Raw genomic sequence first — 17124 nt, forward strand, 5'->3', positions numbered from 1 at the left:
GGACAGCCAGACTCCAGTTCATTAGCTCCTCAGAGGACAACTCCTGTTTTCTGGGGCCCAGGCCCCTTCTACTGCAGAGTGACTGTTGAAGGGCTGTCTCTACTCAGCTCTGCTTCCCTACCCATTCTCACTCCCCACCCCATCTTGCCACAGTGTGCATTAAAGGCTTATTCCTTAGTTTCATATTATTCTCAGGAATTTCATTTTAAAATGCAAATGCCCCCTAAAGGAACATAGTAAGCTACATTAACTCCATTATCAGATCAACCAACGGGCACAAGTTCACAAAGGGGAGAAGATAAAGAGAAGCCCAGGAAAGAGCACTGGAAGCCTGGATAAGACAAGACAGTAAGGAGTCCCCAGTGCCCAGAATAGGAAGAGGGGCTCAGAAAGAAAAGCAGAAATGGCAACAAAAAAGAGACTATTCCTCTTCACAATTTTTTCAAATCATGCCCTATTTAATAATCATGAGGGACTTCCCTGGTGGCACAGTGGTTAAGAATCTGCCTGCCAATGCAGGGGTCATGGGTTCAATCCCTGGTCCAGGAAGATCCCACACGCCGCGGAGCAACTAAGCCCTTGCACCACAACTACTGAGCCTGTGCTCTAGAGCCCGCGAGTCACAACTACTGAGCCCGCGCAGTGAGAGCCCGCGCTCTGCAACAAGAGAAGCACCCGCACCGCAATGAAGACCCAATGCAGACAAAAATAAAAATTACAAAAAAAAACAAAACATGAGCTTTTGCCTTAACTTGTATGTGTGGCGGGGGTGGGAGGGCAGGTAATCGCGATCATTGAATCACTTAGTTATTTACTTCAGGTCTGAGGAAATAAGGATCCCTACTTCCCAAACCCAGTAAGATCAGTGCCATGAAACAAAGAGTGAAAACATGTCTGAGACAAAAGATGAAATCAGCTCAGAATGGGGAAAAAAACCCAAATTGCCATTAATCGGGCTGGGAGGACAGACAGAGATAAAGGCAGGTACAAAGAAAATAGGAAACACTATTTCCCCCAAGGTCATACAGCAGCTGTAAAATGCTATAATGACCCACTCTGAGTGGCTACTGCTTTCTTACCAACGACGCCCCCAGACCAGCTTTGTTACAGCCATCTATTACTAAGGATACCCAACTGCCACCCACGATAGCACCCAAGCCCTAACTAATCCTCACTTCTAGTCCTGCCTCAGAAACAGCAGCCAATCCAAAATTGATCCCACTTCCCTAGAGCCTCCTCAGAATCCTTCAGCAGGAACCCAACCTTACAGAAGCTGCTTCCCTCCTCCCTCTTACTGCACGGCATCCCACAGGTCACCTGGAGTGTCTTCCCTCACCACGTATGTCTATCTGGTTTTGTCAGACTACAGGCTTGTTTCAGGTGATCTCTGAACCCAGACGCCTTCCTCCCTTCCCCCTCCCAGCCTCAACTCCTAGAAGCAGAGACTCCACCCCTTCCTACCAGTCTTCCCTTCCTGTACAACTGCCCTCCCCACCAGCTGATAATATAAGGAAAAGGAGTGAATTCAATGATAAGGAGGTCAAAAAAAGAAAGAGAAGGAGCAGCCCCAAGAATAAAGAAAAACCAGGAGTATATAGTATTCTAGAAGTCTAATGACAAAAGTGTTTCAAGGAAAACAGAGTTATTAAGTGGGTCCAATCCAGCTAATAAATCAAGTTAGTTGAACACTGAGAACAAGGCACTGGATGTAGTATCATGCAGGTCACTGGTGATTTTGAAAAGAGCAGCAGTTTTAGTGGAATGGTAGGGACAGAAGCCTGAATGGAAAAAATTCGTGAGACTAGGAAACAGGAGGTGGAGATAGCCATTACTGATACTAAATGTTTGAAGGACTTCTGAAAGAGAGCAGAGAAATGGGGAAGAAGCTGGAGGAGGAAAATTAATAATATTACATTATATGTAAAAGCAAGAAAAATTTTTTAATCAATCCAATCTATAGTTATTGTTTCAAGGCATGTAAAACAATAATGTGTGCCAACATTACATCTCCAAAGGAATTTTTTTTTTTTTTTTTTTTTTGCAGTACGCGGGCCTCTCACTGTTGTGGCCTCTCCTGTTGCGGAGCACAGGCTCCGGGCGTGCAGGCTCAGCGGCCATGGCTCATGGGCCCAGCCGCCCCGCAGCATGTGGGATCTTCCCGGACAGGGGCATGAACCCGCGTCCCCTGCAACGGCAGGCGTACTCTCAACCACTGCGCCACCAGGGAAGCTCCTCTCCAAAGGATTTTTTAATTTTATATTGGAAGAAGTTTAAAATAACTCAAATGTCCATCAGTGGGGACTAAGCTAGAAAAATGAAGACATATCTACCTGAGGGGATACGCCACAGCCATAAAAACGAATGAATATTTCTACAGTGATCTCTAGAATATAATTATGAAGTGAAAAAAAGTAAGATGCAGATCAATATCTATAGTTATGACACTTCTTTGTAAGAAAAAGGACACATTTATATACATTTGCTGGTGTCTGCAAAACAAAACAAAATGCAACACTGAATGGATAATCTATAAATGAATAAATAAAAATGAGCACTTATAGGAGGAGGAAGGCACTATCTGAAGGGGACAGAACGGGAGGGAGACCTTTCTAAATACACCATTCCTAAATTGAGACTTAGGATCATAGAAATGTTCTACATACTCAAGAAAACAAAAAACAAAAAAACCAACACGCTAGGTCAAAGGGGGACAAGAGTTAAGAACTGGAGATTAAAAATAAATTTCCGGGCTTCCCTGGTGGCGCAGTGGTTGAGAGTCCGCCTGCCAATGCAGGGGACAGGAGTTTGTGCCCCGGTCCGGGAGGATCTCACATACCGCAGAGCGGCTGGGCCTGTGAGCCATGGCCGCTGAGCCTGCGCGTCCGGAGCCTGTGCTCCGCAACGGGAGAGGCCACAACAGTGAGAGGCCAGCATACTGCAAAAAAAAAATAATAATAATAATAATAATTTTCCTAGGATGGTGACTGACACAGAATAGGTGCTCAATAGAAAATTATTTTTAAAAAAAGAAAATTATTTATGCAGAAATACTTAGCAGTGTGACATTAAAAAATGTTTACTGTGTTGCACTGTTGGAAGTTAGATTCAATGCTAAGAGTAATGTCTGATGATTGCCTATGTCTAACTGTCGCTGGAGGACTCTACCAATGACAGTAAAACAGGTTTCCTATATAAAATCTAAGAGTTTATGATACCTGTAAAAAGGGAATATAATATTTGATCCTCCTCTTCATTCACTAGTTTCACTGAAAGTAAATAAAGCACCAAACCCTTACTCTAAAGAACTGGCAATTAAAGGTAAAGAATTAAGCATTTAATCTAGCCTTATCTGTAAAACTGAATTTCAGGAAAATAAGTCATTGTTGATAAATAAATGTTTCCTCCGCCCAAAACTACTCTAGCTAATATATGTGGGAAAAAATTGCCACTTTGTAATCCCTAATTGGAATGATTCAGGCAATAATCAATGAACAAAACCATTAGACAAAAGGTTGGTTGATGGGGAGGAGCTTTGGAGGGATCAGACTGTCACCACTTGAACACTTTGATTGATCTCAGCATCACTAAGAGCCAAATAATTTTGAAAAAGAAGTACAAAGTTAGAGGTCTCACACTTCTTGATTTCAAAACTTACTACAAAACTACAGTATCAAAATAGTGTGGTACTGGCAGAAAGACAGACATATAGACCACGGAATAGAATGGAGAGCTCAAAAATAAACCCTCACATTTATGGTCAAATGATTTTTGACAAGAATACTAAGAGCATTCAATGGGGAAGGGAAGTCTTTTCAACAAAGGGTGTTGAGAAAACTGGATATCCACATGCAAAAGAATGAATTTGGATCCCTACCTTACACCATATACAAAAATTAACTCAAAATGGATCAAAGATCTAAACGTACGAACTAAACCTCTGAGAAGAAAACAGAAGGAAAGCTTCATGACACTGGATTTGGAAGTGATTTCTTGGATTTGACTCCAAAAGCACAGGCAACCAAAGAAAAAAGAAACTGGACTACATCAAAATTAAAACTTTTGTGCATCAAAGGACACAATCAACAGAGTGCAAAGGTAAACACCGAATGGAGAAAATATTTACAAATCAATATCTGATAATGGGCAAATATCCAAAATATATAAAGAACTCCTACAAAATAAAACTAATAACCTGATTTGAAAATGGGCGAAGGGCCTTTTGCCTCGCTGCATATGAGAAAGCAAGATGGGTCACCAGCAGCTCTAATGGAACCATCCAAGAAAATCAGGCCAGGGTTCTTGCTCTTGCTGCATCTGCTCAAAACTGCACAGTACGATCCAAAAGTACAGCCTCAATGTGTACCACCAGTGTTTCCAACAGTACACGAAGGAGATGGGCTTCATTAAGTTGGACTAAGCCAACTTCTTGAATGGGTCATCCAGGACATCTACCTTACCACAGAAACAATGCTAGCTCTTTGTACATTAAAACAAAAACAAAAACCCTTTTCAATTTTGAGAGTTTTAATGTGAATGGAATAGTCAACTGACTACAGAAATCTCCTTTTAAAAATTTACTGTTATCTTCTCAACGGATTCATCTTCAAAATATGTGGCTTATTTTCCCTCAGTTATATAAAAGTATTCAAGCTGGAGGGAAAAATGGGCAAAGGACGTGAACAAACTGAAGGACCTAAAAGCACAGGTAAAGATGCTCGATATCATTCATCATTAGGGAACTACAAATCAAAACCATAATGAGATACTACCTCACACTCATTAGGATGGCTACTGTCAAAAAAACAGGAAATAACAAGTCTGTGCAAGATGTGGAGAAACTGGAACCCTTGCACATTGGTGGGAGGGTAAAATGGTACAGCCACTATGGAAACCAGTATGGCATTTCCTTAAAAAATTAAAAATAGAATTGCCATATGGTCCAGCAATACCATTTCTAGGTATATACCCAAAAGCACTAAAAGCAGAGTTTCAAAGAGATATTTGTATACCCATTTTCATAACAGCATTATTCATAATACCAAAAGGTAGAAGCAATCGAAGTGTACATTGATAGATAAATGATTTTAAAACTGTGGGATATACATACAATGGATTATTCAGCCTTGTAAAGTTAGAAAATTCTCAGCCATGTTACAACTTGGATGAACCTTTAACATGAACTGATATAAAAGCCAGTCACAAAAGGACAAAAACTGTGTGATACCACTTATATGAGGTACCCAGATAGTCAAATTCAGAGACAGGAAGTAGAATGGTGGCTGTCAGGGGCTGGAGGGAGAGGGAGAAGAGGAGTTATTATTTAATAGGTACAGAGTTTCAGTTTTGCAAGAGTTCTGGAGATAGATGGTGATGATGGCTGTATAACAATGTGAACGAGCTTAATGCCACTGAACTGTATACTTAAAAATGGTTAAGATGGTAAATTGTTATGTGTATTTCACCACAATTCAAACAAAACCCTGAGGCCCAGTAACTTTAAATTAGTTGCTCAAGGTCACTCACTATTATGTGGCAGACTCAAAACCAGAGGTCAGATCTATTAACTCCTGGACTAGTACTTATCTATAACATCAGGCAGCACTTTTTTTCCCCCTACCCCTGGTCAGTTTTGAATGTTCCACCAACCAGGAAAGAAAGGGTACTTATGGAGACAACTATTCCTGGCAGAAAAGATGGAAATACTAACATCTTAATAATTTGAAATTTTATAGCCTACTAATAAAGTATAACTGAGTGGATGATAGCACAATTGCAGAAGATATAGCATGAAAGTACATTTAAGCAACTTAAATTGCTAATTTAAATCTCAAAGTATAATTATGTTTTAAGGGTAACACAGGGAATCAAAACTATAGCACATTAAGAGCCAAACGTATGTAACTGGAAAAAAATATACAGATTAAAACTGGCATTTTAACAATCGTTTTGCATTTACTTTGAAAAGCACTTAAATGTAACATTGGATAAAAGGGCTTAACATTTATTGTTCATTTTACATGCAAATAGGGAGAAAAATGGCTGGAATTCTCATTCCTTCACTACTTCTACTGCATTTCTCAACCAATCAGATTGTGACACACTTGGTGCTTCTTCATATCTGTAGTATTTTTACCAAAGGGTAACTTAAAATAGAATATTTGAACAGAAGAAGTACTTCCAAGTAATTAGTTCAAGAACCAGAAAGTCAAATTTTAGACTAGCAACTGATTTACTTAATTCAACCTTAAGTAGTTCCATTAAAAAAAGAGAGAAAGAGGTCTGTTCTTCTTGGTACATGTGCTTTAAGGTAAGGTTTAACTTAAGACTCTGATATCTTTCTGCAGAGGTACTATGTATGTTCTGAATACTAAAAAGCCTAATAACAAGACATAGCCCCGTCTTTTTTAAAAAACTCAAACGCTATCTTTGACATAATCATGGACAAAAAGGGTAAAACAGCATTACTGATGGTAATTAGTTAACCTTGGTGAGATCTCTGATAATGTACTACATCAACTCTCCCTTCCCCCTCCTCCTAAAAGAGGATGGGCTTTGTTTCTGGGTTCAGGGAAACTGTTCCCAGTCAACATCATCATCCTAGCTGGACCAATGTGAGAACTAGCGATACAAAGAAAATAGATACCCCTTCCCCTCAACATTCTCTCCTAAGAGAACTACATTACAGACGTCACATTCACTGACAAGTCAGAGTCAGACAGAGACAAAGCAGAACTTGTTAAATGTTTCTTCATTCTCCTTTCATTTTTCACTTTCTTCATCTCTTTGGTCCTACCCAATCTTCCTAAGTATCCCTTCCTCTTCATTTCCATTGCAGGCACTTATTAACAGGCCCAAAATTTTCCTGGCTTGAATCTGGGCACAGAGCTTTGAGGGAACGAATGACTACTCATCCCTAGACTGAAGTAGCAGCATCCACACACAGTGGGTCTTGGGACTCACTCATAGCCATTGGGACTTCCCAGTCCTACAAAGGGAGCCGCCCTCGCCACCCTCTCACAGCAGAGGTACAATGCATTGGGCCTTTTAGTCTGGGCCATGACACTCTGCTACTCATCTCTATTCCAGATGACCTGTGGGTGTAAATATGCTTCAGAGTACCATCACCTTCAATCTACCTCCCACTCTTTTGCACACAGAACCCTCAACTCATGCCAAACTGCATTAGTCATGATCAACCAGAGTTTATGCTTATTTACTGCAATCTGGAAATGTGATACCTTGTCACCAATCTGAATCTTTTTAGTTAAAATACTGCATATCTGGGAAAGCCCCTTCAGACACCATTTGACCTAGAAAGTTATTATTTCCTAATGTTTACTATTTTTTATTACTGAAAATAAGTTTTAATAGACTTCATTATTTTTAAGACTTTATTTTTAGAAGATGTAGGTTCACAGCAAAACTGAGAAGATAATATACTCTGCCTCCACATACATAAAATCTCCTTTACTATCAATATCCTACATAAAAGTGGTGTATTTGTTACAACTGATGAATCTACACAGACACATCATTATCACCCGAAGTCCATAGTTTATGTCAGAGTTCACTCTTGTGTTGCACATTCTATGGGTTTTAATAAATGTATAATGACATGTTTCCACCACTGTAGTATCACAGAATAGTTTCACTGCCCTAAAAATCCTCTGTGCTCTGCCTATTCATCCCTCCCTCCCCCAGCCCCTGGCAACCACTATTTCCACAGTTCTGCCTTTTCTAAAATGTTATATAGTTGGCTACATACAGTATGTAGCCTTTTCAGATTGGTTTCTTTCACATAGAAATATGCACTTAAAGGTGTTCTGTATCTTTTCATGAAGTGAAAGCTCATTTCTTTTACATGCTGGATAGTATTCCACTATCTAGATGTACCGAAGTTTATTTACCCATTCATCTACTGAAGGATGTTTTGATTGCTTCCAAGTTTTGGCAATTATGAATGTAACTGCTATAAATATGGTAAGAATATTTTAGTTTTGTAGGAAACTGCCAAACTGCCTAACGAAGTGACTGTACCACTTTGCATTCTCACCAGCAATAAATGAGTTGCCGTTGCTCCACATCCTTGCCAGCATTTGGCGTTGACAGTGTTCCAGATTTTAGCCATTCTAACAGGTAGGTAGTGGTAACTTATTTTAATTTGCAACTCTCTAATGACATAATGTTGAACATCTTTTTATATGCTTATTTGCACCTGTATATCTTCTTCGGTGAGATGTCAGTTCAACTCTTTTTTGCTTGTTTTTTGAGTAGTTTGTTTTCTTATTATTGAGTTTTAAGAGCTTTCTGTGTATTTTGGATAATAGTCCTTTATCAGATGTGTCTTTTACAAATGTTTTCTCCCAGTCTGTGGCCTGTCTTCTCATTCTCTTGACACTGTCTTTCACAGAGCACTTAAGTTTTTAATTTTAATGAACTCCAGCTTATCAATTCTTTCTTTAGATCATGCCCCTTTGGTGTTGCATTTAAAAAGTCATTGCCTATAATCAATTCACTCTGCTGCACACCTGAAACACAATATTGTAAATCAACTATACTTCAATTAAAAAAAAAAAGTCATGGGAAATTCCCTGGCAGTCCGATGGTTAAGACTCCATGCTTTCACTGCTGAGGGCTCCGGTTTGATGAGCTGTGAGGCACAACCAAAAAGTCATGGTCGTACCCAAGATCATCAGGTTTCTGCCTATGTTATCTTCTAGGAGTTTTACAGTTTTGCATTTTATGTTTAGATTTATAATCCATTTTGAGTTAATATTTGTGAAGGATGTAAGACCTGTGTGCAGATTCATTTTTTTACATGTAGATGTCTATTTGATCTGGCACCATTTGTTGAAAAGAATACCTTTTCTCCAGTGTATTGTCTTTGTTCCTCTGTCAAAGATCAGTTGACTATATTTGTGTCAGCCCATTTCTGGGCTCTCTCTTCTGTTCCAATTATCTATCTGTTTATTCTTTTACCATTACCACAATATCTTGGTTACTTTATAGGAAGTCTTGAAGTCAGAGTGTCCGTTCTCCAACTCTGTTCTTCTCCATTGCTGAATTGGCTACTCTGGGTCTTTTGCCTTTCTGTATATAATTTAGAATCAGTTTGTTGATTTCCACACAATAACTTGCTGGGATTTTGATTGGGACTGTGTTCAATCTGCACATCAAGCTGGGAAGAACTAATATCTTGAAAACACTGAGTCTTCCTATCCATGAACATGAAATATCTCTTCACTTACTTAGTTCTTCTCAGATTCTTTTCATCAGAATTTTGTTGTTTTCCTCATATAGATCTAGTTCACACTTGGATAGCTTTACACTTAAGTACTTTATTTTGGGGGGATAAAAACATAAATGGTAATGTGTTTTTAATTTCAAATTGAACATGTTCATGCTGGTTTATAGGAAAGTGTTTAATTTTTATAAATCAATCTTGTATCCTGCAACCTTGTTATAGTTGCTTATTAGTTCCAGGATATTTTGTTGTTGATTCTTTCAAATTTTGCCATCTGCAAAAAAAAGATGGTTTTATTTCCTCCTTCCCAATCTGAAGATTTTTTATTTCGCTTTAATTGTCTTATTACACTAGCTAGGACTTCCAGTACGATGTTGAAAAGCAGTGGACTTTCCTTTGCCTCACTTCTGATCTGAGCAGAAAACTTCTAATTTCTCATCATTAAGTATGATATTAGCTAAAGATTTTTTGTAAATAGTCTTTATCAAGTAAAGAGCGATCCCCTCCTTTCTTCCTAGTTTCCTGAGAGTTTAATCACAAATAGGTGTTGGATTTTAACAAATGGTTTTTCTGTATCTATTGATAAGAACATGTGACTTTTCTTCTTAGCCTGTTCATATAATGGGCTATATTAATTGATTTTTGAATGCTGAACCAGCCTTGCATGTCTGGGATAAATCTCATTTGGTCATAGCATATGTTATTCTTCTTACACATTGCTGGATTTGATTTGCTAATATTTTGTTGATGACTTTTGCATCTATGTTCATGAGAGATAATGGTCTATGATTTTTCTTTCCTTGTACTGTCTGTCTGGTTTTGGCATTAGGGTAATGCTGGCCTCACAGAATGAGTCAGAAAGTATTCTTTCTGCTTCACTCTTCTGGAAGAGATTCCAGAGTAGTGGCAAAATTTCTTCCTTAAATGTCTGGTAGAATTCACCAGTGAACTCATCTGAGCCTGGCACTTTCTGTTTTGTAAGGTTATTAATTGTTGGTTTAATTTCTTTAATAGATATGGCCTATACAGATTATTTCTTCTTGGGTGAGCTCTGGCAGATTGCACCTTTCAAGAAATTGGTCCATTACACCTAAGTTATCAAATTTATGGGCATTACATCTGTTTGTTACCAACATGACTTGCTCATAATATTCCTTATTATCCGTTGAATGTGCATGGGATCTGTAGTGATGTTCTCTCTTTCATTTCTGATTTTAGTAATTTGTATCTTCTACCTTTTTTTCTTAGCCTGGCCAGAGGTTACTGACTTAAATCAACCTTTTCCAAACACCAGTTTTAGGTTTTATTGGTTTTCTCTATTGATTTTCTATTTGCAATTTCACTGCCTTCTGCTCTACTCTATATTTTTCTTCTGATTTAATTTGTTCTTATTTTTCTAGTTTCCTAAAGTAGAAGCTTATATTATAGATTTTAGGTTTTTCTTTTTTTCTAACATATGTATTCAATGCTATAAATTCCCCTCTGAGAACTGCTTTAGCTGCATTTCACAATTTTGATAGGTGTTATTCTCATTTGCATTTAGTTCAAAGTATTTTTAGATTTCTCTTGAGATTTCTTCTTTGATCCATATGTTATTCAGAAGTGTGGGGATTCTTCCACTATCTTTCTGTTGTTGCCTTCTAGTTTAATTCCATTGTGGTGTAAGAGTATACATTGTATAACTTCTATTCTTTTAAGTTTGTTAAGGTGTTTTATGGCCCAGAATCTGGTTTACCTTGGTGAAAAGTTTCATGGGAGCTTCAGAAGAATTTGCTGCTGTTGGATGAAGTAGTCTGCAGATGTCAATTATATCCAGCATAATGATGGTGTTGTTGAGCTCAACTATGTCCTTATGGTTTTCTGCCTGCTGGGTCTGTCCATTTCTGGTAACGAAGTGTTGAAGTCTCCAACTAAAATAGTGGAGACTTCGTCTATTTCTCCTTTCAGTTCTATCAGTTTTGCCTCACAGAGTTTGATATCCTGTTGTTAGGCACATATACATTAAGAATTCTTATGTCTTCCTGGAGTACTAACCCCTTTATCATTATATACTATCCCTCTTTATCCCTGATAATTTCTTTGGTCTGAAGTCTGCTCTGACTGAATATAGCTACTTCTGCTTTCTTTGGATTAGTGTTAGCACAGTACATCTTTCTCCATCCCTTTATTCTTAATGTATATGTACATTTATATTAGAATTTTCTTGAAAACAATGTAGAGTTGGGTCTTGTTTTGTGATCCATTCTGACAATCTCTTTCATTTGTACATTTAGACTACTGAGGTTTAAAAGTGGTTACTGATATAGCGGGATTAATATCTACCATATTTGTTACTGTTTTCTATTTATTGCTCTTGTTCTTTGTTCTGATTTTTCTCTTCTACTCTTTTTCTGCCTTTTAGGTTTTAATTGAGCATTTTACATGATTCCATTTTCTCTCCTTTCTTAGTATAACAATTAGTTTTTTTTCTTTTAATGAGGTTGTCAGTTTGCAATGTACATTAACAACTAATGCAAGTGAAATCATAAATGACACTACCCACTTCATGGATAGTGCAGGTATCATATAATAGCAAAATACTCCTAATCGCTCCCTCCTGTCCCTTGTATCACTGCTGTCATTCATTTCACTTATTCATACACACACACACACACACACACACGTATATATATGTATGTATACACATATGTATATATATATATGTATGTAAATGGTTTATACACACAAACACATATAATTGAACACAAGCATACATAATTGATTACACTGTTGCTGTTATTATTTTGAACAAATTGTTATATTAGATCAATTAAGAATAAGAAAAATAGGGACTTCCCTGGTGGTCCAGTGGTTAAGACTCCACACTCCCAGTGCAAGGGGCCCAGGTTCCATCCCTGATCAGGGAACTAGATCCTGCATGACGCAACTAAAGATCCCACATGACACAATGAAAACCTTGCACGCAGAAACGAAGATCCCATGTGCTGCAACTAAGACCCAGCGCAGCCATATTAAATAAACAAACAAATAAAGGGTTTTGGGGGGTTTTTTTGCGGTATGTGGGCCTCTCACTGTTGTGCCTCTCCTGTTGCAGAGCACAGGCTCTGGACGCGCAGGCTCAGCGGCCATGGCTCACGGGCCCAGCCGCTCCATGGCACGTGGGATCTTCCCAGACCGGGGCACGAACCTGTGTCCCCTGCATCGGCAGGCGGACTCTCAACCACTGAGCCACCAGGGAAGCCCAAAGTAAAGTTTTTTTGTTTTTTTGGGTTTTTTTCTTTTAATTCCACCTTCCTCCCAATTCTCAATGATGGGGCTGTGAGGAACTACAGGCACTCTTCCCAATCCTCCCTCTTAATCAGCTTGGTAGAACTTTTCTACGGATTAGGGATGAATCTCTTCCAGTTCTAGCTGACACTTGAGCCAAACTTTCAGTGCTCAACCATACTACTATAAAACAGCCACTGCCTTTTAGTACTAAAACAGCTAGAATGGGGAGGATCTCTGATGAACCGCAAGAGGTTCCTGTCTCTGAACCTGCTCCCTTTTGTTTAGGCCCTTTGGGAGATACTTACTCTGTTCTCTTTAGTTCATCCACCCCTACCCATTTATTATGCTGAGACTTCTTAGACAAGTATGCTAGAATTTGGGAGAAATAATTCTAGAATTTGACAGTAGTCATCAAAGTAACACACTAGGTGAATTAAATGACCCTTTATTTGTTCGGTCTCTGATGGTACTAGAGCAGATTCTGGAAACACTGATCATTTGTTCCTACTGAATCAGCTACCATTTCCTTATGGGCAAAATCTCCAAATGATGTTAGCAAAATTCACAGCACACCTCCCATCAGCATTCAAAAAGATCCCTCAAAACCTCCTCCCCCAATTAATCAATATTCTGTAAGTAATGAAGTATTTCACGGCATAAGGCCCATCATAGAAGATTACAAGGCTCAAGCTCTCATCATCCCTTGTACTAGCCTCTGTAACAGTCCTATTTTATCAGCGATAAAACCCAAGGGCCAAGGATAGAGATTTGTGCAGGACCTCTGAGCAATAAACAACATTGTTATCCCTCAACACCGTGTTGTTCCTAACCCTCATACATTACTAACATCCACTCCCACAGATGCTGAAAGCTCAGCCTCTGTACAGCAGTGCCGAATCGAATCTCGGAGATAGGGTTTTGGTTGAAGTAGAAAAGAATAGCTTCATTGCTTTGCCAGGCAAAGGGGGACAGAGAGGAATCCTACCCTTGAAAACTATGTGTCCCCCAAAGTAAAGTATTTTTAAACAAGAATAAGAAACTTTTAAAAGAATAAGACTTTTAATCCTACCTTCACTTACTCATTCTCCAATGTGTTTTCTTTGTATTTTTAAAATCTGGTTAATATGCTAAAGATTTTAATGGAAAAAGCAGACAACATGCAAGAACAGATGGATAATGTAAGAGAAAGGCAGAAATTCTAAGAAAACAAAACAAACCAAAAAAGCCAGAGATCAAAAACTGTAACAGAAATGAAGAATGCCTTTGATGGGCTCATTAGTAGACTGGACCCAGCTGAGAAAAGAATTTCTGAGCTTGAGGATATGTCAGTAGAAACTTTCAAGACTAAAAAGCAGGGCTTCTCTGGTGGCGTGGTGGTTGAGAGTCCACCTGCCAATGCAGGGGACACGGGTTCATGCCCCGGCCCAGGAGGATCCCACATGCCACAGAGCGGCTGGGCCTGTGAGCCATGGCCGCTGAGCCTGCGCGTCCGGAGCCTGTGTTCCGCAACGGGAGAGGCCACAACAGTGAGAGGCCCGTGTACCGCAAAAACAAACAAACAAACAAACAAAACTAAAAAGCAAAGAGAAAAAAGACTGGGAAAAGAAATGGAAAAGACTACCCAAGAACTGTGGGACAACTACAAAAGATGTAACATATGCATAATTGGAATACTAGAAGGAGAAGAAAGAAAGGAACAGAAGAAATATTTAAAGTAATAATAACTGAAAGTTTTCCTAAATTAACATCAGACACCAAGCCACAGATCTAGGAAGCTAAGAGAACACCAAGGAAAATAAATGCTCAAAAAACTACACATAGGTAAATCATATTCGTAATGCAGAAAATTGACAATAAAGAAAAAATCTTGAAAGAAGCCAGAGGAGAAAAACCTTTTACTGACAGAGAAAAAAAAATAAAAGTTATATATGACTTCTCAGAAATCATGTAAGGAAGCAGAGAGTGAAGTGAAATATTTAAAATACTGAGGGGGAAAAAAAACCTCCCAGCCTAGGATTTGGTACTTTGCAAAGTTATCCTTCAAAAGTTGAGGAGAATGATAACTCTAACACTCCTGTCATGTCTGACTCTGGTTCTGAGGCTTGTTCAGTCTCTTCAAACTGTGTTTTTCGTCTTTTCCTTTTCTGCTGAAAGGTGTACGTGAATATACTGTGTAAAAGGAACTGCAGAAAAGAGTCTTTTAGGTGTAGGGGGAGGAGAAGCATTCTGCAGTCCTATGATTAGGTCTCAGTCTTTTGGTGAGCCTGTGCCCCTGGACTATGAACTTCATCAGTGCTTCTCAGTTTTCTTCCCCATTTATGGGACAGGATGGCTAAGGGGACTGGAGCTGGGCACTTCCCTTCCTCTAGGTCAGTTAGGCTCTGATAAACCCACAGCAGGTAAGGCTCTGGTAAAATAATTTCTCCTGAGGGCAGGAGATATTACCCAGACAATATTCCGGGTAATTTCAAAACAGTTACTTTCCCCCTTCCCTGCCAGAAGAATTAGGGGATTTTTTTCCTCCAATATCCACTGGAAAAACCTGGTAGAGATTCTTGAGGTAAAATCACAAAAGTGTGGGGACACTCCTAGAGTCTTCATCTCTCAGGCTTGTCCACACTGAGCCTCCAGTAATTTGTCAATTACAGTTCTGGTTTTTCTACCCCAGTAGTGGTTCCCACAGGTTTCCACTGGTGGTTTCTGCTCTGGTAAATTTTAATTCTCTGCATAATTTTTAGTGCACATTAAGCTGCATATTCTTCTGCCTTGGGTATTCCACATGTTTAACACCTTTCTTGTTTTATGACCTGGAATCTTTTGACTCCACCCTGAAGATGCCACCAGGTCAAGAGATCACTGAAATATCTGACATGGAAAAACCTTAAGGAATCTTTACTAAGAGGGTCCTTACAAGACAAGTAAACAGTTGAGGAAGGATTACCACATAAGGTTTCACAATATAGTCATATCTTTTAATAGCAAGAAGAAGGGGCTTCCCTGGTGGCGCAGTGGTTGAGAATCCACCTGCCAATGCAGGGGACGTGGGTTCGAGCCCTGGTCTGGGAAGATCCCACATGCCGTGGAGCAACTAAGCCTGTGTGCCACAAATACTGAGCCTGTGTTCTAGAGCCCAGGAGCCACAACTACTGAACCCAGGTGCCACAACTACTGATGCCCACGTGCCTAGAGCCCATGCTCCGCAACAAGAGAAGCCACTGCAGTAAGAAGCCACACACCACAACGAATAGTAGCCCCTGCTCACGGCAACTAGAGAAAGCCCGTGTGCAGCACTGAAGACCCAATGCAGCCAAAAATAAATAAATTTATATATAAAAAGAAAAACAACAACAACAAGAAGAAGCAGTAGCAGCTGCAGCATCTAACACCTATTCATTGCTTACCATGCCAGGTGCTGTTCTAAAAGCTTTCACATGCATTAACTCCTCAAATTCCCTCAAAACCCCAGGAGGTGAGGACCGTTTTCCTTATTTTATAGGTGAAGAAACTGAGTCACTGAAAGATAAAATAATTTCCTAAAGGTCACAGTGCTACTGCACTGTTGAACTAGAAGTCAAACCCAGATGGTATGACTTCAAGGTTCACGCTGCTACTCTACTGTCCTTCTTTAATAAAGAAGAATATTTAAGAATTTAACTGTAAGTGAGCCAAGTAAATTATGGTTTGTTCATTCTTAGTAAGCAGCCCAGATTCTGTTTTTGAGATGGCTGTCTAATATATTTTATTTTTTTGATCACTATTTATATACCTTGCCCCAACACAGCAAAAAGAATTATCAATCCATAGAGACAAAAAGTACATTAGTGGTCACCAGGGGCTCTATGAATGAGGAGTGACTGCTTAATGGGTATGGAGTTTCCTTTTGGGGTAATAAAAATGTGTTGGAACTAAAAAGATGATGGCTGTACAATTCTGTGAATGTACTAAATGCCAATGAATTGTATGCTTTAAGTGGTTAACTTGTTATGTGAATTTTATCTCAACCGAAAAAGAAAGAACAATCTACAACATTTTGGTTAATAGTAGGGGGAAGGTTCTAAAATATTAGTTAATAGGAAAAAAGTAGGTTATACAATTATATGTAGCACAATACCAAATTTGAAAAACAAAATTTTTTATGCTTTTAATATTTGGATACATACACTAACAGTGTCTATATCTGTATTTCAGAATAAATGTTGTTTTCTTTATGTTTTCTATATCTTCTAGGTCATATATTTCTTTTATTATCAGGACAAATACATTTTTTAAAAAATTTAATCACAAATAAGTTTAGTGATGTAATTGATTTAAAAGTCCTAAAATAATAAAATGGTTGAACTAAATTCAAATATATCAATACCTATAGTAAATGTGAATAGTCTAAACACACCAATTAGAAGAGATTGTCAGAAAGGAAAAAAAAATAGCCTAACTATATGCTGTCTATAAGAAGCTCCAAATATAATAATATAGGTAGGCTGAAAGTAAAAGGCTAGGAAAAGATACAGCATGCAAACACTAATCAAAGAAAGCCAGAGTGGCTATATTAATATCAGACTTCAGAGTGAAGAAAATACCAGTGACCATGAGGGACATCACACAATAATAAA

At 38.7% G+C, this 17124-nt stretch overlaps 1 protein-coding gene and 1 pseudogene across 2 annotated transcripts in view; one reads left to right on the forward strand and one right to left on the reverse strand.

Annotated features, from left to right (window-relative positions):
* Nucleotides 1-17124, reverse strand: part of ILRUN (inflammation and lipid regulator with UBA-like and NBR1-like domains) — a 123817-nt gene that overhangs the window by 32874 nt on the left and 73819 nt on the right. The window lies entirely within an intron of this gene.
* LOC116761908 lies at nt 4247-4417 on the forward strand (annotated as a pseudogene).

The sequence above is a fragment of the Phocoena sinus genome, chromosome 11, assembly GCF_008692025.1.
Source record: "Phocoena sinus isolate mPhoSin1 chromosome 11, mPhoSin1.pri, whole genome shotgun sequence".
NCBI lineage: Eukaryota > Metazoa > Chordata > Mammalia > Artiodactyla > Phocoenidae > Phocoena > Phocoena sinus.